General features: G+C 39.5%; 1 long non-coding RNA gene across 1 annotated transcript; it reads right to left on the bottom strand.

Moving 5' to 3' along the window:
• Nucleotides 1-645: 645 nt before the first annotated feature.
• Nucleotides 646-16,941, bottom strand: LOC119793076. The gene is made up of 3 exons (XR_005282057.1): nucleotides 16,393-16,941; nucleotides 9,535-9,789; nucleotides 646-787 (listed from the first exon to the last, which is right to left on the bottom strand). It is a non-coding gene; the product is annotated as an uncharacterized LOC119793076 (long non-coding RNA).
• Between the last annotated feature and the right edge of the window lie 6,904 nt (nucleotides 16,942-23,845).

Genomic DNA, 23,845 nt, shown 5'->3' with positions numbered 1-23,845 from the left:
TTATTCTATAGTTATTTTACATTAGGTTCAATAACTTAAAGAGTCATGATCTTAGCACTTATGACTGGCTTAACTACTCATTCCATTCACCAGTCTAACTCTACCCGGTTTCTAATCACAGCTCATGTGATCCACCTGCTCCTGCCTCTATTTAAGGAGCTTGCATCCAGTTATCAGGGCCAGATTATTTTGTTCTCTGGTACCAGCGGTGAGAGTGTTTTTAATTAAATTCAATTCAGTTTATTTATATAGTGCCAATTCAAACCATACGTCATTTTAAGGCACTTTACAGTTCACCAGATCATACAGTACAGTCAAATTGATTCAAAGTTTTCCATCTAAGGAAAACCAGTTGATTGCATCAACTCATTGACTCGAATGCAATCCCTCACACTAAGCATGCCTGTAGCGACAGTGGACAAACTCCCTTTTAACAGTAAGCAACCTCCAGCAGAACCAGGCTCAGTGTGAGCGGCCATTTTAGCATAACTGAGTGTTTCTGAGTACCTGTTCCTGACCTGTTCTGCCTCTCAACCTCTGAGCCTGTCTGTTCCCGTCTGAACATATCAGATGCTCAGAACATAGGACCCAGAATTCAAGCAGATGGAAAATGCTAATGAGCATGTGAGTCACTAACCTGGTAAAGTTCAGTCTGAGCCCAGAAAACAGAATGCAGTCAAGAGGGAGTGTTTCTCCGTAGCTTGCGGCGGAAGCCGATTCCAGAGGTCCAGGAGAGAAACAGAGCACTGATGAGCAGAAGCCAGAGCAGGCAGAGGAGCAGAAGAATCTGGAGGGATAATCCAAAGGCAGAGTCAAAGCAGGAACAGGTTTCCAAGCCAGAAGATAAGAAGTCCAAAGAGGTGCTGAAGGGATATCCAAGCCAGGGTCAGAAGACAGGTCCAAGGATGTTAGCAGGCAGAATCCACGTAACAGTCCGAAAACAGATCAGACTAGACAGCAGAACAGAGGCAACACAATCTCAAAAATGCAGGGATGGAAACTATTCAGGATAAGGTTATCAGAAATTACAGATAGCTAGAAAACTCTCACACCCGCCCCAAATAATCTAACACCTGATGGATGGAAACAGGCAGCTTAAATAGAAAGCAGGAACAGGTGAATCTGTTGAATGACAAAGAGCACTGGGCGGAGCTAAGCAGATAGGAGAAAAGACCCAAATCTAACCATCATAGCCAAGATCAAGACAGTGCGCTTTGCCTGAACTGTCTTCGGTCTATTGGACCTATGAGCCTTCCTGTTTTGATCTTTTTGCCCGACCTGGCTTCTGACTGCTGGACATCTGAGCCTTCCTATTCTGATCTGTTTGCCTGACCTGACTTTGGATTCCTGCTTATTCTCCGTCCTCCGGGGCTGCAGCACCTGTGACACTCTGGGCGGCACCCGCCTCATCTTGTTAGCAGCCCACCAGCTGTAAACCAGGTTAATGACTCATGTTCATTATCTTCCTCCATTAGATTTAAGTGGTCACTAACCTGTGTTTCCTCTCTCGGAAGTTTGCTGCCTAATATGCCCTAGTCGCCACTATAGCAGCCCGTCAGTTTTATAATAAATGCTTTTTGAGTTACGCCACTGTCTGTCATGCCTGAATACTGGGTCCTCTATTCTAAATCTTGACAAAAAAGTAATTTCTTGCTCAGGTTTTTCGGTTGAGACAGAACTTGAAGCTGCACTGATGTAAGACAAGATTGATAAACATTTCCCTATGAAATTCAGGAACTGATAATATTCAATTAGCAATCAATTTAGTAGTCATACATGCATGCATGCTCTTACCATTCTTAATATTTGATGAATCAATAAATGAAAAGTATGTTTTTTTCTTATCTAGTTATGGAAGGACACATTACTGCTGTAAGAAGCGGATGGTGAAAATGTGCTGAATTGCAGATCAGATATGTCAGGCTTATTGAAGTAACTGCAGAGAAACCTGGAAGTTTTAATGAATTAACTTCTTTTTTTAAAGCGGGCTGCATTTTGTCAGGCTCCCTTTTTTATCCAAGCTTTTCTGCTGTTATCCTTGCTTGTACTGTAGCTCTGACACATCCACGGGCTTGACGCAATTCATAAAAGTGTCTTTATCAGCCATCTCAATTAAATTTAGTTTTTAACAAATTGTTTTAATTAGTTCCATTCTCTTTTTCTTTTTTTCTTTTTTTTTTTTTCTTTTTACCACCGAGTCTTCTGACAAAGTTATCACATAGATTGGGATAGATAAGTTAGCTGATGATTTTCTCCTGCCCTTCACTTCCTCTTTCTTCTTGTCTCCGAGTGTTTTGTTGAGTCATCATCATGTGACCGTGCCAGATTCTCATCAGCTCTCTGCACCTGCTCCTGGTTTCTCTTGGATTCTGACAAACACTAAATGTAATCAATGTTGAAAGGTAGACTATGCCTTGTACCATTCAGTGTACACTCCTATGGGTCTTCTGTGTTGACAAGATGCAGGCTCAGTTAATTATCACTTCATTTAGATGAACATTAACAAGTCCCCAGCTCCTGTCAGATGCCCTACCATTTCTCAAACCTTTCTAACTATTTACAACGATAAACACAATGTTTATTTAACATTCTTTAAAGACTGGTGGCCTGGTCAGGTGTTACCTGCTTCTAACCTGATGACTGCTAGAGTTCATGGCAGCAGCTGTATACTCATTTATCAATATGTCAACATCGTCATAGTTTTTACAATTAATTTGATTATCTAAAAATACTCATAATGTATTTCAATCTGAAAAACTCACACAGAGAGAAAAGATAATTAGAAGAATTTATTGATAAGAAAGTATAGTCTTTGGCGCTCAGACCTCGGCAGGAACATTCATGCTGAATTATGCTTTAACATGCATGAGTAGATGAATGTGAATAGGGATGTTCCCCCCGGCCTGAAACTGGTGGTGGTTTAATCCGAGCTGGTTGACAAGGTGATCTGCTGTGCAGAATTGTGGGACTAGAAGACTGAGGGAGCTGACGCCGGGGCTTCACTCAGACTCGGGATATAGAGGTCCTGCTTGGTGATGCAGGTACCGTGAACTGTTCATGATGAGCAAGCATGAAGCGACAGTGGAGAGGAAAAACTCCCCTTTGGGAAGAAACCTCTGGCAGAACCGGGCTCAACACGGTGGTCTTCTGCCGGACCAATGCGATGAGACGAGGGACGGTGACAACTGGGATTAATACTCTCTGATGAGGTTGAGGTGAAGTCGTGTCATGGAGGACGATTCAGCTGCGATGGCGGAGAAGGGGATGGAGGTGGGTGAATGTCGTCTGAATCAAAATCCGACATGGCGATTGCAGGATAGCGGGCTGGGATGAGGATTTGAAAGAGTTTATAAAGTGGAAGCAGGACGCTGATTGTGCTTCGTGGTGGAGTAGTTCAAAGCTGATTGGCTCGCTTCGGAGACGGATCAGCTTCTGATGATGTGAGGTAAGTCAGAGTTTCTTCAATTGAACTTCCGCTAGAGCTTCATTACAATCTGAAAAACTCACACAGAGAGAAAAGATAATTAGAAGAATTTATTGATAAGAAAGTATAGTCTTTGGCGCTCAGACCTCGGCAGGAACATTCATGCTGAATTATGCTTTAACATGCATGAGTAGATGAATGTGAATAGGGATGTTCCCCCAAAAAGCCGAGGTCGAGGCCGGAGAGTCCGTATGCTTGTAGGGCATACACTAGGGACAGAATAAAGAATGCGTAATGAAATGCTGAGAAGGTTTGCAAACAACTTACCGAGCCAGGTTGTTGATGATGATGACCTCCCCATGACGATGATGATGACTTACCGATGACGATGATGATGACTTACCGATGACGATGATGATGACGATGATGATGATGACGATGATGATGAACCCATGATGATGATGATGAACCCATGATGATGATGATGAACCCATGATGATGATGATTTACCCATGATGATGATGAAGATGACGATGATGATGATTTACCCATGATGATGATGATTTACCTGTGATGATGATGATGATGATGATGATGATGATGATGATGATGATGATGATGATGATGAACCCATGATGATGATGAACCCATGATGATGATGAACCGATGATGATGATGATGAACCCATGATGATGATGATGAACCCATGATGATGATGATGAACCCATGAAGATGATGATGAACCCATGATGATGAGCCCATGATGATGATGATGATGATGATTTACCCTGTGATGATGATGATGATGAACCCATGATGATGATGAACCCATGATGATGATGAACCCATGATGATGATGATGAACCCATGATGACGATGATGAACCCATGATGATGATGATGAGCCCATGATGATGAGCCCATGATAATGATGATGATGATGATGATGAACCCTTGATGATGATGATGATGATGATGAACCCGTGATGACGATGATGATGATGATGAACCCGTGATGATGATGATGATGATGATGATGATGAACCCGTGATGATGATGATGAACCCATGATGATGATGATGAACCCATGATGATGATGATGACTTACCCATGATGATGGTGATGACTTACCCATGATGATGATGATGATGATGATGATGATGAAGGCGACTTACCCGTGATGATGATGATGCTTACCCAAGATGATGATGATGATTACCCAAGATGATGATGATGATGATGATGATGATGATGACGACTTACCCATGATGATGGTGATGACTTACCCATGATGATGATGATGACTTACCCATGATGATGATGATGACTTACCCATGATGATGATGATGACTTACCCATGATGATGATGATGACTTACCCATGATGATGATGACTTACCCATGATGATGATGATGACTTACCCATGATGATGATGACTTACCCATGATGATGATCTTGCGGATGAGTTTGATAATGATCTTGCGTATGATTCTTGCGGATGATGACATATATGAACAAAAGACATGACGAAATACAGACGCATGACGAGACGCAGACATGGTGCATATTGGTGCATTAGGAAATGCATCAAAATGGCGTAAAGAGCATGACGAGACGCAGACCAGACACGACGAGACACACAAGGAAGGCATGCTGCCCGACATAAATGAGATGCTCGTATAAGAGTCAGAATAAAGACAGCATGAGTATAGCAAGGAGACAGCATGAGGCTGCAGAAAGCAAAAATAATGTAGATAACTGATGAGTAGGAGGAGGAGAAGACGAGCTAGAGGATGGACATGGTTAGGTCAGTAATGATGAGAAGTGTTCGAACCACCACCAGTATTTGTGTTAGAGTTACCTAGAGGCAGAGAGAGTGCTGCGCTGCGAGAATTGATGAGAGTCTGGGCGGAAGATAAGGTATAGGCCGATGACCATTGGCCCAGTACTGAGGGAAGCCTCAGAAACCCCGTGAATAGCTGACTACGTAGCTGCTCCAATCGGACGGATGCCCAGGATACCCCCTGGGGGGAAGCCGCATGATTCTTAAGTATCCTGAGGTGATGAGAACCATCGAGTGACATGGGGGAACCCTCGGGTGTAATGAAATGCTTAGAATGCCTGAACATGATGCGCTAGATGATGAAATGTTAGTGACTGCTGCTGGGTGATGCTCTGTGAGGGGCATGAGAAACGGGAGAAGCGACCTAATAATGCTGCTACTACTGCAATATATCGTGGTGGGCGGATATGCGTTTCTTCCCAAACGGCCCCTCGACGGCAGGCTATGGAACGGGGTAGCCTCCACGGCAGATGATTGGGTGTAGAATAACGGCCGTGGACCACGAACACCTGACCTGAAGACCCCCCAAAACCTAAGGATGGACCAGCATCCGTAAATTGGAGCATGAAGAGATTGATAATATCGTCATGAAAGTTTTTTTTTTTTTTTTTTTTTTTTTTTTTTATAATTATATTATAATTATTATTATCATATATTATCATTATTATTATTAATATTATTATTATTATTATGAAACGACAGATGATGAGGAGACAAGACGATAATCAGAAAAATAATAAGGGGTGGTAAGATGACGGGCTGCTAAGACTGAGGTACGATTTATGTGAAGCGTGCACGGCGGGGATAGACTGATATTGAATGGGCCTCCTGCGGAAGCTGGGTCATACGATAGATGCTGAATGCGGCAGAAAATTGCCAATAGAGGATCTCTGAATAGATGGAGATCGGATGATTAGAGAAAACTGTAAGTCACCTGCTGATGCGAACTGCTGATCGACTTCAGGGGAGGGAGAAATAAGATAGACTAAATTAACATGTTTCCCTTGAATAATTTAGAACTAGGCTAGTGAAATATAGCATGCATGGGAATATAAGGTATGCCTGAATAGGGCAGACAAGGCATGAAGAGCGAATTCTAATGATAGAAGATATGAATAAAAACATGGTTGAATACATCTTACCTAGGGCTGGCCCAGCGGGTGTTCCTTAATATGAATGAGGGGAGGGAAGGGGAGGGGGAGGTCCGTCTCAGCAGACAGTGGCAGGGATGACGTGGCAGTGCGGGGATTTCCAAGTTCGGAGCGTGCGGACAGCGTCGAAACGGATTGAGTGAGAGAGTCCAGAGGAGCGGAGGGAGGCCGAGAGCTGCCAGACGGTTGAAGGACCAGACGGGGGAGCCGCCGCGAATCGGGAAGCTGAAGGAGGTCCAAAGCCCGCATCGATACGATGAGAGGAGCGGGCGCAGCGGAGACCGTTGCTGGGACAGATCTGGGAGCCCTCTGCGCTATCGGGGGGAGCGGAGGACTTGCATGTCTTTGCGGCCAGGGATCGGAGCAGATTGAAGAGCGGAGGGCGAGGGAGATGGAGATGAACCACGAGGAGGCAGAGGGAGGCCAGCCGAGACAGCCGAGCAGAGTCCAGGCCGGAGCCCGGCAACACGCCCTCGGAGCGCAACGCGGAAGGAGATGCGAGAGCAGCCAAACGGGAGCCTCTGTGAGCAGGGAGAATTGAATGTCGTCTGAATCAAAATCCGACATGGCGATTGCAGGATAGCGGGCTGGGATGAGGATTTGAAAGAGTTTATAAAGTGGAAGCAGGACGCTGATTGGGCTTCGTGGTGGAGTAGTTCGAAGCTGATTGGCTCGCTTCGGAGACGGATCAGCTTCTGATTGATGGAGGTAAGTCAGAGTTTCTTCAATTGAACTTCCGCTAGAGCTTCATATTAAAGAAAAGTGTATTTTCAAATTGAAAAAGCAAGTGTTGAAAACCAATGCACAGAAAAATAATTTCTGGAGTTCTATATAGAATATTTATGGAAAATAAGGTTTCAGAAATTAAATGCAAAATGTAGGTTTTTGTCATTCAGTTTTGGCATGTTTCTACTCTAATTGGGTTATTTTTTCAGTAAATACATATTTATATATTTAATTTGATGATTATTCTAAATCAATTGACACTTAAAATAAAATTAATCACAATCTGTAATGATACAGACTGCAGATCATAAAATTAGTGGGTCTGTAGGCTACATAACGAATTGTATTCTGAATTATAGCCAGATATTAATTATTGCACTATTCTAAGACCTGTTTGTTGTAAGCTGTTTGTGATATTTATACTGTAAAAAGGTAGTTTCGCCTTTTGTTCAGAGTTATGTAATTTATTAGAAGAGACAGAGGAACAAAGGAACTTAAAGCCCAGCTTTATTTAGAGACTTAGATTTAGACAGATTTTATTTTGTCATTTTATACACACAAGTGTATACAAAAAAAATTTTGTTCATTACAGCTCTCTACCCTTTTTAATATTTTAAAGTGCAGCCTTGATAAAGGTAAGCAGCAGTGATAAAAACACTGTGATTAAAAAAAACAAAAAACACTGGTGAAAAAAAGTGATGGAGGCATACGACTGTATAGTTACAGTTCCAACATTCAGGTTTCTTTTTTTTTATTTTTTTTATTTACAGAAATAATGTAAGATTTTCACAGAGTGTGTATCTCTTCCTCTGGTTTTTACTGCTACGAAAAAGTCATTTGTTAAAAAATGTGTTAAATTTACTATTTATTTATTCCCGGTAGCAGAATTAATATGAACAGAAGTAACTCATGTTGACCTTCAACATGAGTTTGAGGCACACAGAGTACTGCTTCATTAAGGGGTAACTTATAGGTCTTTTAGATCTAGGTCTTTTGTATAAGTAACTCTACATTCAATCTTTCCATATCAATAATCAATGTATTTTTGATTAACTTTATTTTAAGTTAATCTTAGGGATTTTTTTTGTAATCTCTTTGCCTGCTTTTTTTTTGGAAGAAAATCACATGTAATTGCAGAGCACAATTTGTGGGAGCAAATTATTGGCAAAAACTAATTTCAGGGCATATTGGTAGATGATTTTAGGGCTTTCAATGCATCAGGTTCAGCAGAAGACATTACCTACTTGTCTTGCTAAAAAAAAAGTTATTTTTCTCTGAGCACTTAGAGCAAGTAGTAGCATTATCCCAAATCAAAGTTTTTTCTTCAAATTGAAGACAGTATAAATGCTGGTTTAAAAAAAAAATGTGTGTGAACAAACAGCCGCAAACTATCTTTAAATGCAACAAGAATCACAGTATGATACATATAATGATGCATTACATTGTCCCTCAAATTAGAAAGCAGTGTTGTTTCAAAGATATACCATTGTTTTATCACACAATGGAAGGCATTTTCCTGGTGGGACAAGTTCAAAAGGGCTGTGATAGTTTAATTTCTAAAGTTTTATATGTTCAAAAATGACTTTCTTCTTTATTTTTGACTCCATGATCTCTGCTTTATTTTACAGAACAAAAGTGACGTATTGAAGAAAGATTAATAAAAGAACAAACAGTTAAGTTCAATTTTTTGGGGGGGTCTGCAAGGGTCAAGAATTGAATCAAGCTCCATTGAGGGCTTATAACTTATGACCTATACATTGTATATGATTAGAAACTCAGAACTTAGGACCCAGAATTTGAGGCGAGACAGACAGTCGGAAGATTCAAAGTGTTTATGAAAATCAGAATAGAATGCAGAGCTGTGGATCTGCAGCGGCTGCGAGGGGAAGCGGGACACTGCCTATCACTGACAATTCCAGGGATTAAAAGAAAAAATTTTTGAGCCTGAACATTTTCGACACAGGCATTTTGTATCCAGTTTTTACTGCTCAGCATTCCTGGAGCACATATAAACGGCACAAGGTTACTCTGTAGAACTTCAGCACTGTTCCACAATCTATCTGGTGAATTGAGCAAAACGAGATGAGAGGAGAAAGTACATGCTTTCCTTTCCCTTATTCTTTTCATTGGCTAATACTGTGAGTTTCACAGCGCTCCTTTGCTACGATTGGCTGAAAAGCGCAAGAGGGATTTCGGTTGTCTTTTTAAAATTTATTTACTGTCAATTTATTTCTGAGTGTTTTTTTTTCTACCATCGGCCAATCGCTACAAGCTGGAAACACGGCCTGGGGCCAGAATACTTGAATCCCTGCAATTCTGGTTTGAGAGAAAAACCCATGTAAGTGAACATGATAATCTGACGGAAGATGATTATCCATGTGAGTCACTTACCTGGTTTAACAGTGCAGTCCAACTCCTTGGAGTGATGCAGGATCCAGCCGGAGGGCTGCCAATGAGATGCGGCGGATGACGCCCAACCACAGCAGCCCCAGTAAACAGGCAGGAGTCCAAGCCAGGTCAGGGAAACAGTTCAGAACAGGACAGTTCTGAGATCCAGGAGTCTGTAGCCTGGTCAGGGGTTCAGAACAGGAACATGCAGATCCAGGGTTCCAGGAATCCAAAAAGAGTTCAGGCAGGTTCAGGGTTCTAAGAGTCCAACAGAGAGTTCAGGTATTACATTCAAATGGCAACAGGCAAACTCAGTAGTAGAGAGGCAGAACAGAACATGATATCAGGAAAACTACGGTACTTTAAAACTCGCTACCTCCATTGAGCTAGAAACAGGTGGACACTCAGTGGATAAGAGACCGGACATGATCAGGAACACTATGGCAAGACTAAAAACTAGTCATGGTATGAGATGGGCCAAGGCTTTGAGGCATGTGTCGAGTAATAGAGGGGGCATTTCCCCAAAAATTGATGATAGGGGCCAAAATTAATGATGTCTGAAGCCTTCAGGAAGTAGTTCAGAATGCACGAGAACTGGAAGTCATATAAACAGCCTCACTACTCAGTCAAGATGTGGGAGTTTGTAGGAGAATTGGTGTCCGTTGGATGGAGTTTAGATATATTCTAAGAATAGATTGTTTGAAAAACAACCAATCTAGTTGGTTAAAACTAGTTTGGTTAGATTAAACAATGAAATGTAATGATCAAAATCTAAGCAAACCACTAGTTACAGTTGTAACATTAATGTTAACTAGTTTTGCTTTCTTTTGAAAGTTGCAAAAATACTTAATTATTTTGGCTAATGTGACTAATTTGGTATTGGTTTGCCCTTTTATAAACACATAACTTCGAACCCAATTTAAACCAAAAGCTGTGGAAAAACAGTTTGAATAACGTTTAAAAAAATATGACTAACACCTGTCATTTTGCTTATTATTGCCCAATTTGGACAAGCACTTTCACTGTCTGCTTGAACTTATTTCACTAAAATGAAAAAAAAAACAGTGTACTTTAAATGGTTGTTCTCTTCTAAGACATTTTGCATACAAAAAAAAAACTTACAAAAGATTTTATTATATTCACCAATTTTAATTTCCAAGGAACTTAAATTGGAAATTAAAAAGAAGAAAAAAAACAATTGCAAAAAGTGAGATTACTAACTGTAGTTATGAACTTCGCCAGTAGGTGGTGAGATGTTGACATGGGGCGTGTATGAAGTCACCCGTGCGTGCCTGCTACCGTTCATTCCTCTTGTCTGCTGAACTGCTGCTAGTTTTACTCACATGCCTGGAAGATGTCTAGTGCTGCTACCACAGATGATCTCGATCTCGAAATGGAATTGAACGATTCAGATTAGCTAGTTGAATGAATATAAGGGGTAGAGCGTAGCCGCCTGTGGCCCAGGCTGCATGTCACAACTCCAGTCCAGCGCGCGGATGACGTCATACACGCGCCGCTTTGTTTAAAAAATATATAAATATAAAAAATATAACCGTGGATGTCTGGGGGGTAGTATTTCGCCTACATGTTATGAATGCTGGTGTACCATAACGAATAAATTACGAACAGTTTAGTTTGTGCCTTAAACTCGTTCGCCCATAGGAAGACATTATTTGGATATAACCTAACCGAATATCTTCAGAACGGCTCCAAATGACACAAAACTCATATGGGTGAGTAGAACATAATGTAGTAACATAAAATCAAGGATCCAATACAAAAAGAAAATCGACGTTCCCCTTTAAGAACTGTAGGAATCATTGACGCAATTTGGCCAAAACGGTTCGATGCCTCATGAGGCTTCCTCTCACCATCACTACTGAAAACCCTCTCTCACCACTGGCCTTCGAGAATGGGAACATGAACAAAAAACAAGAGCAATGAACTCAAAGTCAAACTCAAAACAATGATTGGTCTAGTCAGCAGCACAGAGTCAAAACTCAATAATCAGGCCCTGATCGCTGGGACTGAGCAGTATATCATGTTCTGATCATGACAGTATATGTATTTTACAATATGCCTTTTTTTTTATTTAACAGTTAATTTTATCAAGCTCTTTACAGATTTCATATTCTTATTTTGCAACCAAAGCATGTTTTTTTTGGCTGAAGCATCAGGAGCTAAAACAGGAGGCAGACACATTCAAAAACACAATTTCACATTTTTTTCTAATGATGAGCAGGCCTTATCATACCAAGCTGCGAGTCTGTTTTAATTTAACATCCTACACAAAGAGAAACCTCTCTCAAACGGGTACCAGCTCTAATTCGGACCAAGAGCGGAGATGTAATTGGAAGGCTTAATTGGGAAGATGGCATCTTGTTAATAGAATTAGCAAGCAGGAGAAAAAAGGAAACCGCAAAGTTGAGACAATGACACAGAGACATTCATAGACGGAGTGGAAACAGGAACTATGAGGAGAAAGAAGCTGAGATAAACAGAAAAGAAAAGCAGCGAGCGAAACACGAGTGTAGAGCCTATATAAAGAGAGGGGAGAAGAGATGGACAAGAAATCACATCATTGGAAAATGACTTTTCTATGGGTAGAGGTACAGTATGAAAGTACAGGACATAGAGAGAAAAAGGAGGAAGGATACTTAAAGGAGAGGCATCAGCTGGTGTGAAATGTGTTAAAACTGAATTAGTTTTTTACAGAAACGTACCTGGATACTGTATGGATCCTGTGTACTGTATACAACCTAAGTAGAGGCCCTGCACAGCTTAATATTTAAACATGTAAACATACATATATATGAATTTATATGTGCTCTTATCTACATTTTATTGAAAACTAAATTGCTCAATAAAACAAAATTCTTTATTGAAATTGCATTAGTGTTACTGTAATGTCAGTGAAGACTATAGTATAAGAAACATATCAGTAAAATTAATTGAAACCTAAAACTGACAGTCACATTTATTTTTGGATTTTTTTCTATCTATGTGTCATTCTGTCCTTCTGTATTTTTTTGAAACACATGCAAACCCTTTATTTTACTCAAAATTATTCTGGTGGACAATGCAAAAGCTTCAGAAGATTTACAAAAAAAAATAAATGAAAAATAAGGAAATAAAAACAAAAACATAATTACAAACAAATGTCTGGTATTTGTCAGCCTGAATAACTTTTAGTCATTGTTGTGCATTTTTATAATTTAAAGAATGGAAACCATTTAGACAACTTAACTGAGGTAAGGTAATACATACTGTAAAAAGAGTTTCTGGGAATAAAAAAAGTAGAAAATGTGTCCAACAGTGTTTGTAGATAAGAGGAAAAATAACATTAAATCTAATAATAATTTTAAAAATCCTTCATTGTAAACGTTATTTCCTCCCTTCTTATATATTTTTAAATTATTTTAACCTGCTACCACTTTACTGAACATAGGATACCTTAAATCCTTACTGTATATAACTCACCTTCTTATTTTTTCCCATCCAATGTATGTATATCTGGATGCGCTGTATATACTTCATGCACATTTTTCTCCTTTGTGCACGTCCTGTTTGTTCATAAGAGCTGATGTCACAAATTAATTTCTCCATTGTGATTTCAATAAAGTTCTAAAGTATTTTTTTCTACCATTTGATTCATTTTTTTTATTTCTTTATTTTCCATCTTTTATTTTTCCTTTTAACCTTTGCAATCCTCATTCCTTTTCTTCTCCTTTGAAATCTCTCTTCATTCGTTTTCAACTTAGGGTTTGAGGGGTTTTGTGTTTTGTATGCCTGTAAGTGTGCATTCAGATGGTAAGTGTGACAGCTAGATGGATTAGTCTGTATTTAGAGAAGCAGAATATCAATAAACAGAGAAGGAAACTGTGCTCATGCTCTTTCTTTCACACTCGTAGACTAGCAAGAACAGTTGCTGCTTTCCTGAGGCATTGGCAGCTGGTGGAAGGGTCATTCAGTAACATGTTGCGTACTGCCACAGCTTGCCAAACAAGCAATAGAAAAATCAGTTTCTCCTGTGAGCAGGCTAGGATTGATCAGCCAAAATCTTCTTTTATCTTGTTCACCCCTTTAGGTCTTTGAAACTGTCTTGGGATTCCATCCTAACCCTTTATCTTGCCTGGCAGAGGTTTGGTAATAAAGTATGGAGAAACAGGCAACCTTGACTTTGGCATTTAATGAACAAAATAAGCTTTACCGCATAAATGAAAAGCGCTGATAAATCAAGACAAACAAAAGCGGTGCAGGGAAGGACACTGAGGAACATTAATTTAAAATTCATACTGACTGAAACATTTCACTTTTTGTCACCTAACAAACAAATAATTTAGGTGATTTCTATTACATTTGGTGTGATATAACAACAAAGAAGCAAATGAGTGGAAGAAAAACAACATTTTAATTTTCGTCCACAAATAAAAATCTGTCATTTGTATTCATCTCCTTTAGTTCTGATATTTTTTAATATAATCAGAGGTAGATAGTAACTAGTTACATTTAAACAATTACATAATTAATTAAAGAGACATTGAGGGTTTTCTAATGATACTGCCACCTGCAGCCAAAACACAGAACGGCAGCACTCTTTTGCTCGTCCTCGTAGCTCGTGCTTATACTTCACAAGGTTTTTGTTTTATTTTACCTTTTCACCATTTCTGGAGTACTTCTGAGTATCCACAAAATCCATCTTGAGCATAACGCTTTGATTGTTTGCTAGGTTTGACCAATTCAAAATGGACGTGCTTGACTTCACATCCATAAAAACTGGGCAGGAACTTATGATCCAAATTAAATTCAGGAAAAATAAGCTCCAGCTGCTAAGCTGTCAGTCTGCTAATTAAACCATGTTTTAGTGGTAAAGGGTCAAATAAAAAATCTATTTTAAAGATATTTTTAAAAGCTTATATAAGCCTCTTTCCCACGGAAATTAGTGGGTTAACGAGTGTTTTTCAAACGCAGATCGACTGGTTAACAATTGGCATTTTAATCCTGAAAAACACTCTGAAGTGACACACAGTTTTTGTTTGAGTCAGACTTCATTTAAAGATCAAGTAGAAGTTTATACATAAACTGCATATTTTACCACTAGAAACTATTTGCCCTGTTCACACATTAAACAAATAGACTTTAGTGTAAGTCTATAAAGCCTACTTAGCACTTGGATGGCCTTTTTTCGAACTTTTTCGACCTTTATAGTTTTTCTAAATTTTTTTAGAAGTTTCTCAAATCATTCATCAGAGTGAGTGTGTTTCTCAAAATAAATCAACCATGCATTTAAACCTGATATATTTCCTGCCAAAGCCACAATCTTATTAATGTCTTGGATGTATCTCTGAATGGTGAATATATCTACAGTACCAGTGAACATGCTGGTTCAATCAGAAGAACAAGGCCTACCGTGATTGTATACAGATATGATAGTTAAACTGCTTAGTTGAGTTGTCAGTAAAACATATTCTAGAGTAAACTATGGCTTCATTTTGATGACGACGATTGTAATTTTGAACCAACACCTAAGGGCATGTGACATCTTGACTGCAAGATACTTAATCTTGATTTTTTTTAACCATGCTACTGCGTTAGAAAGAAAAGACAGCAGTGCATATCAAGAGTAGAAACATGCACAAAGGGCTCTAGGGAAAACTGCACATGTAGTGCTGTAGGAATTACAGTGCAGTCTCTTTTCACCGCCTTATGTTCATGTCTGCTGGGCCACATGTTCCCAACGACATAACAATAAAAATCTTGTGATAGCCAAGAAAAAAATCTTTGGGAGGGTTTTATTCATAATTTTGCAGACATCTGCTATGATTTCAGCATATACTGGACACATGGAAGCATGATTGTTATATACTTTTAATCCCTGTGCTGAAAAAAAAAAAACTTCTTTAAGAAATGAGAAGTAGGTTTAGGGTAACTCTATCTGTATAATGTTGTGTGTTGCAAACCAGGCCTAACGATGTTGGAGCGATGGAAACTGACACTGTCCTAAACCATTATTTGCTTCAACAAGTAATCTCCAGTCTGATTCCTGCTGATCCCTTTAGAGAATGTCTAAAAAAGGTGACAAGACACTCCATATTGTATGGCCCAATAATGGGAATATGTCTTCAATGAAAATTAAATGCAATTTATTAATGTCAGAATTGGGAAGTTATTGGGAAACAGAATTACATACACAGATATAAAATCTACAATCTAAATTGCTATATGAAATCTACAATCTAAATTGCTATATAAAATCTACAATCTAAATTGCTATGTAATGAATAAAGTTCCATATCTGTGCAGAAAGAGCAGTGATGATTATAAGCGCTATGTGTCCACATTACATTGTCACGCATGGCTGTAATAAATATGAAGTAGAGGCTGCAATCTAGCATGGACCGCAGATCAGTAACAGAGGAAAGCGTTAATGAATCTGTTGCTATCAGGCAAGTTGTTTTATGTTAAAATGTCATTTAGTAAGAGAAGTGTTGCTTACAGCCAATACCAGCATAATAGAAACATCAGGAAAGAGCAGACCACAGATACAGTTGATGAGTCATGTGAGGAAAAAGTTTGCTATTTCAGAGCTGATTAGAAAAAGCATAAAAGTATTTTCTGTCATAAACGGAAACAATGGACCCAGTATTCAAGGCGGATCAGATAATGGGAAGATTAAGAATGCTTAATAACAGAAAAGAATAAAACAGAGCGAGACGCAGGCTGCTGAAGATAAGCGGACTGCAGTGGCTGTACGGGGGACGGGGCGGAGCACTGCCCAATCACTAACACTCTGGAGGGGGAAACACAGGTTAGTGCCCTCGATCATCTGACAGGAGATGATTATTCGAGTGAGTCACTTACCTGGTTTAACAGCTCAGTCTATCCTCTCCAAGGAAGGCAAGATCCAGCCAATGGAATGCCAATCACATCAAAGATGTGGCTCAGAGCCATCCATAGTGTCCCCGATGCAGCAACCCGAGTGAGCAGCCATGAGAGCAATCCTGTGGAGTCCGTAGCCCAACCAGGGGTTCCAATCCGAACAGGAACAGACAGATGCAGCATTCCAGGAATCCTCAGAACGTGAAGGCAGGTTCAGAGTTTTATGAGTCAGGCAGCGAGCTCAGACAGACATGCGCTGATGAAGAAAGGCAAGCTCAGTGGTAGAGAAGAACATAGACAGGACATGGTACCAGGATAAATGCTGAACTTTAAACTGGTCTCCACCTTGGAGCCAGGCTGAAGGGAATTAAAAGTGACCTTCCCTGCGTTCCGAACCAAAACCCTGAGGGCTCCACGGAAAACGACCAGAACCTGTGCTCCCCCCGCACACTGAGCCAAAACCCTGAGGGCTCCACGGAGAAGGACCAGAACCTGCGCTCTCCCCGCACACTGAGCCAAAAGCCTGAGGACTTAGAGGAGAAGAACCGGGACACGATCAAGAGACAAACACCAAACCCTCTCAATCAACTGGATTTCAAGAGTCAGGACATGAACGAGGAACATAACTAAAACTTTAAACATAAATAACTGACATAAAAAACATACCACACATTAACTAAGAATACAAAAATATGTAACAAAAATACAAACGTATAAACAAAGAATAGTGATCTGGACCCGATAGTTGGGCTGAGCCGTATATATATATATAGCAGAGGAAGCAGGTTAATAAGACAAATGATAATTAAAGAGCGGGGAGGGAACAGCAGGTGAATGAAGTAAGTAATTCCAGATTCCAGATGCCCCAAAACCAAAATAAAATCAAACATAAAATAAACCAGACAAAGATCATAAACTGACCAGATAAATCTTTTAAAAAAAAGATGCGACTTCTGATCCAGCGTTCCAGTGAACTGTAAAGTGCCTTGAGGTCTCGTGTTATGAATTGGCGCTATATAAATAAACCGAATTGAGTTGAATTGAATTGATGGAAGTGCACCAAGAGGGAGTTACTGTACAGGTAATAACATTTACCAGGAAGGAATCCCTGAATCAGTTTGTTTGACAGTGTTCAGTCCAGTCTGTTGTCAATCCCTGAATTTATAGTGCTCCACTATCTCCACTTCGACTATTACCTGTAGTGGTTGCAAACATGTCTTCTTCGTTGTGAAGTCAACCATGATATCTCTAGTCTTGTTGGTGTTTAGCCTCAAGTGGTTCCTCAGTCCAGTCTGCAAACCGGTCTACCAGTCCTCAGTGCTCTCGCTCTTATCACCCTACAACTGCTAAGTCAACCAAAAACGTCTTTAATTGACATGACTTGGTGATGTATTGAAAATCGTGGTCCACAAAGTGAAGAAAAAAGGAGAAAGCAGAGTTCCCTAGAGAGCCCCCGAACCACTAACCAACACATCAGAAAGTACACTGCCCAAAAAGACAAACAGCGGCCTGGTTATCACATAACCAGTCTACTAAGAGATCGTTGAGCTGTTGACAACCATCATACACAACTTTTCACCTATAGGACCTATAGGAGCTATGGAAAAATGGTTTATAAAGCCAAAGTAAGAATATGAATTTTTACAGCACTTCTTCTCCCATGCAGGAGTGAATGTGCTCTTTGCAGTAGATATAAGAAAGCTTCTTCAACTACAGGGTACAGGGTACAGAACTGACTTGACCTGTGGCCCCAGATGACCAGTCTCTGCAGAATCTTGATTATATGACATTTGAGGGCCCCTAGTGGATAGTCAGAAAAGATCAGCAGGCAACGACTTCCTGGCACAGGAAGTGGAAACAATTCCCAGTACAATATTCTTAGACATAGCAGCACCCAACGATATGCTCCTGTTCTGTTGGGTTACTTTAAAACATTTCCCTTGGTTAGAGAATGTAATTATTCACCTGGGAGATATCTACTTATCCAAACAGATTCAGAAAAAGTTTAAGTGAAATGTGTAGAAAAATGCTTGACATATTATATAAACTCCTTTAACGATTTTGCATATAAAGTGTTATACAATGGGTGAAGACACTAAAATAGAGAGATCCATTATAATAAATTTTGATCAACATGACATAAACAAATCAAAATTTAGGAAACTGTAGGTAATTGTACATAATCATTTGCATGGATGAACCAAAGCATTGGCAAATGTTTCAAAGAAATAAGATGCAATTTTTTTTTTTATTTGCGCAAGTGACACAATTATGTTAAGTTTGAAGAAGTAGCTTTGATAATGTCAATTCTGATCTCATAAATGCATCAATGCAATTCATAAAAACAGTCTTTGAAAGTATTCTTACTTCACTACTTTTTTCAATTACTCTGACAACCTTTAATTGTAATGAAAACAACTGGCATCAGAGGTCAGCTTGTTTGTAAGTACGTGTTTCGATTTAGAATGGAATATACACTCCTTAATCTTTGAAATAAAACATGTTGTGGATCAATCTATTATGTTAGATACTGCAAAACATAACATTCAGAAAAAAAGACATTTTAAAGTTTATTTAATATCAGTCTGGCTTTTTTACCATAGTATCTAAAGTTGAAGATAAAAGCTCTAAAATGCCTAAATGCTGGCATATATATGACTTTTGAGATTACTTCTCAGACATTTACATTGTGATTGTCAGGATCCCAGTTTTTGTGTTCGTCTTTTTGTCTTGTATTTTGTGTTTCTCCCTTCCACAACCAGGAGGCGCTGGCTCTGGTTCGCCTCCTCACACACCTGCAAGCTGTTGCCTCATCACCGGACTGCTCTTAAGCTGCTGGTTGCCACTACTTCGACGCCAGAGTGTTTGCCAGTTTGGGGTACTCTAGCCAAGCCTTGTTTATGCTGAGTCTAATATGAGTTTTTGCATTCTGAGTTTTTGTCCTCTAACCAAGCTGAGATCACATTGAGTTTTACTGAGTGCTTGTTTCTCCCTGAGTCTCAACTTTGTTTGTTTTTTGCCTGTCGGCAGGAAGCCTTCCTGCAAAATGGACCTTTTCGGACCGCCTTCTCCCAAGTGGGATCAACTGAGTCTTACACTGAGCGACGGATTCCAAACAGGAGGTTTGGATCCAGCCATCTTTGAGCACGCTGAGATCACTCTCAGAGTAAGGAAGTCATCTTCACCACGACCTGTTCAAGTACCACAGGAAATCTGAGTTGCAACCAGCGGCTGCATCATTCCACTCCGTCCGAGTTCTGGGTAAACCCTGTTCCAGCCTCCACCGAATCAAACAAACTCTGGACGACCAACACACAGACTGGAGTCTACGTGTCTCTTCTTCTCTGAAAACGCGAGTGGCAACAAATCCTCTCCTTCAAGATTAACAACTCCAATTCCCCACTGAGCCTGAATCTAAGAGTCTGTCTTCCCCTCGTCTTCCAGTTTCCTGGCCTAGCAGAGTTTGGAGGAACTCTGCACAGAACTCAAAATACTCTTCAATAAAATTCATTGAAACTTTTACTCTGTGTCTCTCTGTTTGGCTTCACTGCATGTGGGTCCGAGCTTTAGATAAAATCATGACAGTGATGCCCCCAAATGGCAGAAGTTTCCATCTTAGCAAAAGTGTTGAGCCCTATAACACCTCTTGCATCACTTCATCACTGCTGGCAGCCATCAGAAAATCATGTTACATTTCTTTGAAGTTTTAGACACCAAAATATTTCAGAGAACATGGAGCATTAGTCAAGTAGACATAGGTTAATTCTTTATTCAAATTAAGTTCCTTTTTTAAGGGATTGTGAGTGCAGCTCAATAATCAGGATGACAAGTATTTTCAGTTTTTTATTCTTTACCTCAACCTTTTTGCCTTTCTTTTGTCCTAGCTTTCTCTTATAAAATGTGCATATTCTATCATTTTTCTTCAATAATTTCCTCCCCAACCCTCCTTTGTTTGTCTCCTTTTCTCTCTGTGGTCTTTATCCAGTTGAGTGGCCCTTATTTGGATCATTTTATATCCAGCTTTTTCTTCTTCATCTGTTTCTCTGTTTCCACTTCTATCATCTCCTTACCTCCCTCAAGTCCCCTTTCTGCTCTTACCCCACTCCTGACAGCTATACAGGCTGTCCAATAAAACAGGGATAAAAACCCAATCCTTGCCTGGGCTCAATTTCCTCGACACACTCACACACTCTCACATACAATCAGTGGTAACATAAATCAAACATAAAAAGCCAATCCCTGTCTGGAGTCAATTTCCATAAGGATACAATACGGGTTGTGCCCAGGAAGTAATGAGATTGGATATATGTAATGTTTAATGTAAAATGCGTTTGCAAGTGTGTTTTGTTTACTTGAATTGCAAAATAAGGACTTTGGATTATTTTCCAGGTGAATAATTTCCTTTAGAGTGTATGTGTGTGTTTATTTACACCCAGGTGGTGTAGAAACAGTGTGAATACTGGTGGCTAATGATCCCTGTTTACATCACATATCACACCATGGGCTTTGTCACATTATCCCCACGGTACAACTGTGTAAAAAAAAAAAAAAAAAACTCACCGACACACAATCCACTGTCTCCCACCCACCTACTCACATTCATGCAGAGTTTCTAATTCACACACACACACCTGTGCACATATTTTCATTCACAGTCATCCATCTTAAGTAATCAGGCATAGACACATACTTACTCTTTGTTCATGCATTTTCTCAGTTTTATATTCCTAAACACAAACTCTAATATGTGCCTAGGCAGCGAAACTGTCAGAGGAAGATCGGGACACATGTATAAACGCAAATACTCACACATTGAGGTTACCTCTCCTAATGAGGCAGGTGTCTTTGCAGAGCTGTCACAAACCACACGGTTTGATCAGTTTATGACTCCAGAGTCAGGACTGTGCTGTTTGTGTGTGCGCATACCTCAGACAATATTTCTGTGGCAGCATAGCTAAATATGCATGCAAAAGAAATCTTTGCTTTTTCCAGTCGTATAGCTATGTGGGGTTAGTATTTGTCTACATATAATTGAAATGCAGCAAAGGCGTCCCTAATGTACAAAATAAAGTATTTGTTTTGTGACAGAAATAGGAAAATCTCTTACCCACATTACAACTACTGGAGAGATTTTCTGAGAGTAAATATTTAATTCAAATCGGAGTGAATTCATATAACTTGATGTTCTGCATAAATATACAGTGGGGAGAATTTTTTCACGCAATTACTCATATGTTACAAGGATGTTCAAACAAACTAGCCAAGAATTTGACAGTAAACCTGTTTGTGTGTCTGGATGTAAAACCTTACGGTAAAATTGGCAGGTTTTACCTTACTAGTAAGATCATAGCAACAACAGTTTAAAAGATTATTTGAAAAACATTTTAAATCTAAGAGAAGACAGCTGAGTCACCTGAGGACAGATGGACAGGATATATGTTGCTGCAGAAGATACGCTTTATTAGATTAATTACCTGAGAAAGATAGGTAAGCCAGGATTTAGATTTAAGAAGTAAAGATGAAGAATTAAGGAGGTCAATGTAGGTTGAATATGGTAAAATTACAGATGAGTCATGCAGGAGGCAGAGTTAAAGAATTGATTTAAAAATGAGTGAAAAGGAGTGATGGTTGAGGGAAAAAAATTAGCATGGAACTAAGGAGGAAGTATGTGTTGAGGGATAGATGAGGGATTCCCTGAAGGTAGAAGAATTATATTTTGAGGAAGGAAGGAGACACAATTGAGTGAAGGAGTTAGACCTAAAAAAGAAAAGAAAAAGTAAAGGTAGACCTAAAAAAAAAAAAGAAAAAGTAAAGGTTTGCAGAGGAAGGAATGATAGTTAACGAATTAAATATGTAAGAATAAAACAGCACAAAGCTTGTGGTGGGGTAGAATAATATTTAACATATGAGCTGTGAGTAATTAGGCTGCTAGCTAGTTAGAGACGGGGCTTGTATGACACTGCTATTGAAACGAAGTTAACACATGAATTCCTAAAATTTCTAACTTAAGAATTATCTATAAAAAAATAAAATAATCATGTGTCAAGAAAAAGACAAGATCATCCAAAGAAGTCTTTGACATATTTGTAGTAATTATGCAGCATAAAGACATCACAACACTTGAAAATGCTGAAATCAGGTGAGAAAATGACACTCAAATGGTTTGGAATAGAGAAGAAATCCCCATAATTAAACATGGTAGATGAGTAATTTTAACAAGGAGAATGGACAGCAGTCTTTTGGAAATCTTAAACATTTTAATACTTTAAAACTTTTCCACCAAAAGGGAGAACAAACTATTAATTAGATGTTCATGCTTATGAACATCTTGCTCAATGTATAGAAAACCTCATCCTCATTAGGATGGAGAAAAAAAGGTGACATAAATAAACTTAGGTGTTTTCAGAGAATGTTTAGATAAAGCATAGATTGATTCTTATTCCTTAATAACACAAAAACAAATATACAAAAAGATCCCACTGGGAATCAATACGTCATAATTTACCATGCTAATCTGGCTTTATATCATGAAGGTGAGTGACGCTGGATGCAAGAGTTTGCTCTAAAACCAAAGGGCTGTGGGTTCAACCCCCCGGCTCCAGCTTTCAGTGTCGTTGTTTCCTTGGGCAAGACACCTCACCCGAATGTCCTACTGATGGTGGTAGGAGAGACTGCTGGCGCCAGTGTACAGCAGCCTCTCTTCTGTCAGTGAACCCCAGGGCAGCTGTCACAACAATGTAGCTCACCACCATCAGTGTGTGCATGAATGGGTGAATGACTGAAAAAAGTGTTAAGCACTTTGATCATTAGACATCATTAGACCTTGTGCCAGACTTTTAAATGTCATGCAATTTTATCCACACAACATAAAGACTAAAGGGAAATATAGTTAAACAAATGAATTTTCCCATCTCAATAACAAACACAGATTCATACACACATCATATCTGAGAGGACAGCGTGACCTGTGTCTAAGTCTAAGTGCAACACACCACTTTCCTGTAATAAGTGGTGCAACATCTAATCCTATTTCCATTAGGTGTATGTGCCAGAAGGGTGTTTGTTCAGTTTCTCTTTGGATTAGAGGGTTGTGTGAATGTGTGCAGGGAATATAAGCATGTGTGTCAAGGTGTGTGTGAAGTATGAGATAGTGTCCATGTAAGTGTGGATGCTTTGCTTCAGGGTAAGTTGGCAATAGAAATGCTGTATGTAAGTGTGTGTATGTGCACACAAGAGAATGTGTCCACTCCTTCATTCTCTCTGCACTGTGGAATGCTGAATCAGCTCAACCCTGATAGATCTCCTCTGCTCTGGCTACTTCAGTTGGGTAATAACAGCACAAATACTCTTGCATGCTGAGTCACACGTATGGACACACATAGACACATTTTTCAAAGATAGTCTAACAGAAACTGCAAATTACTCTCGGAAAACA

The sequence above is a fragment of the Cyprinodon tularosa genome, unplaced genomic scaffold (assembly GCF_016077235.1).
Source record: "Cyprinodon tularosa strain WSP-4 unplaced genomic scaffold, ASM1607723v1 ctg112, whole genome shotgun sequence".
Lineage (NCBI taxonomy): Eukaryota > Metazoa > Chordata > Actinopteri > Cyprinodontiformes > Cyprinodontidae > Cyprinodon > Cyprinodon tularosa.
Note: the sequence above shows the minus strand (reverse complement) of the source record. Positions and strands in the feature narration are given on the sequence as shown.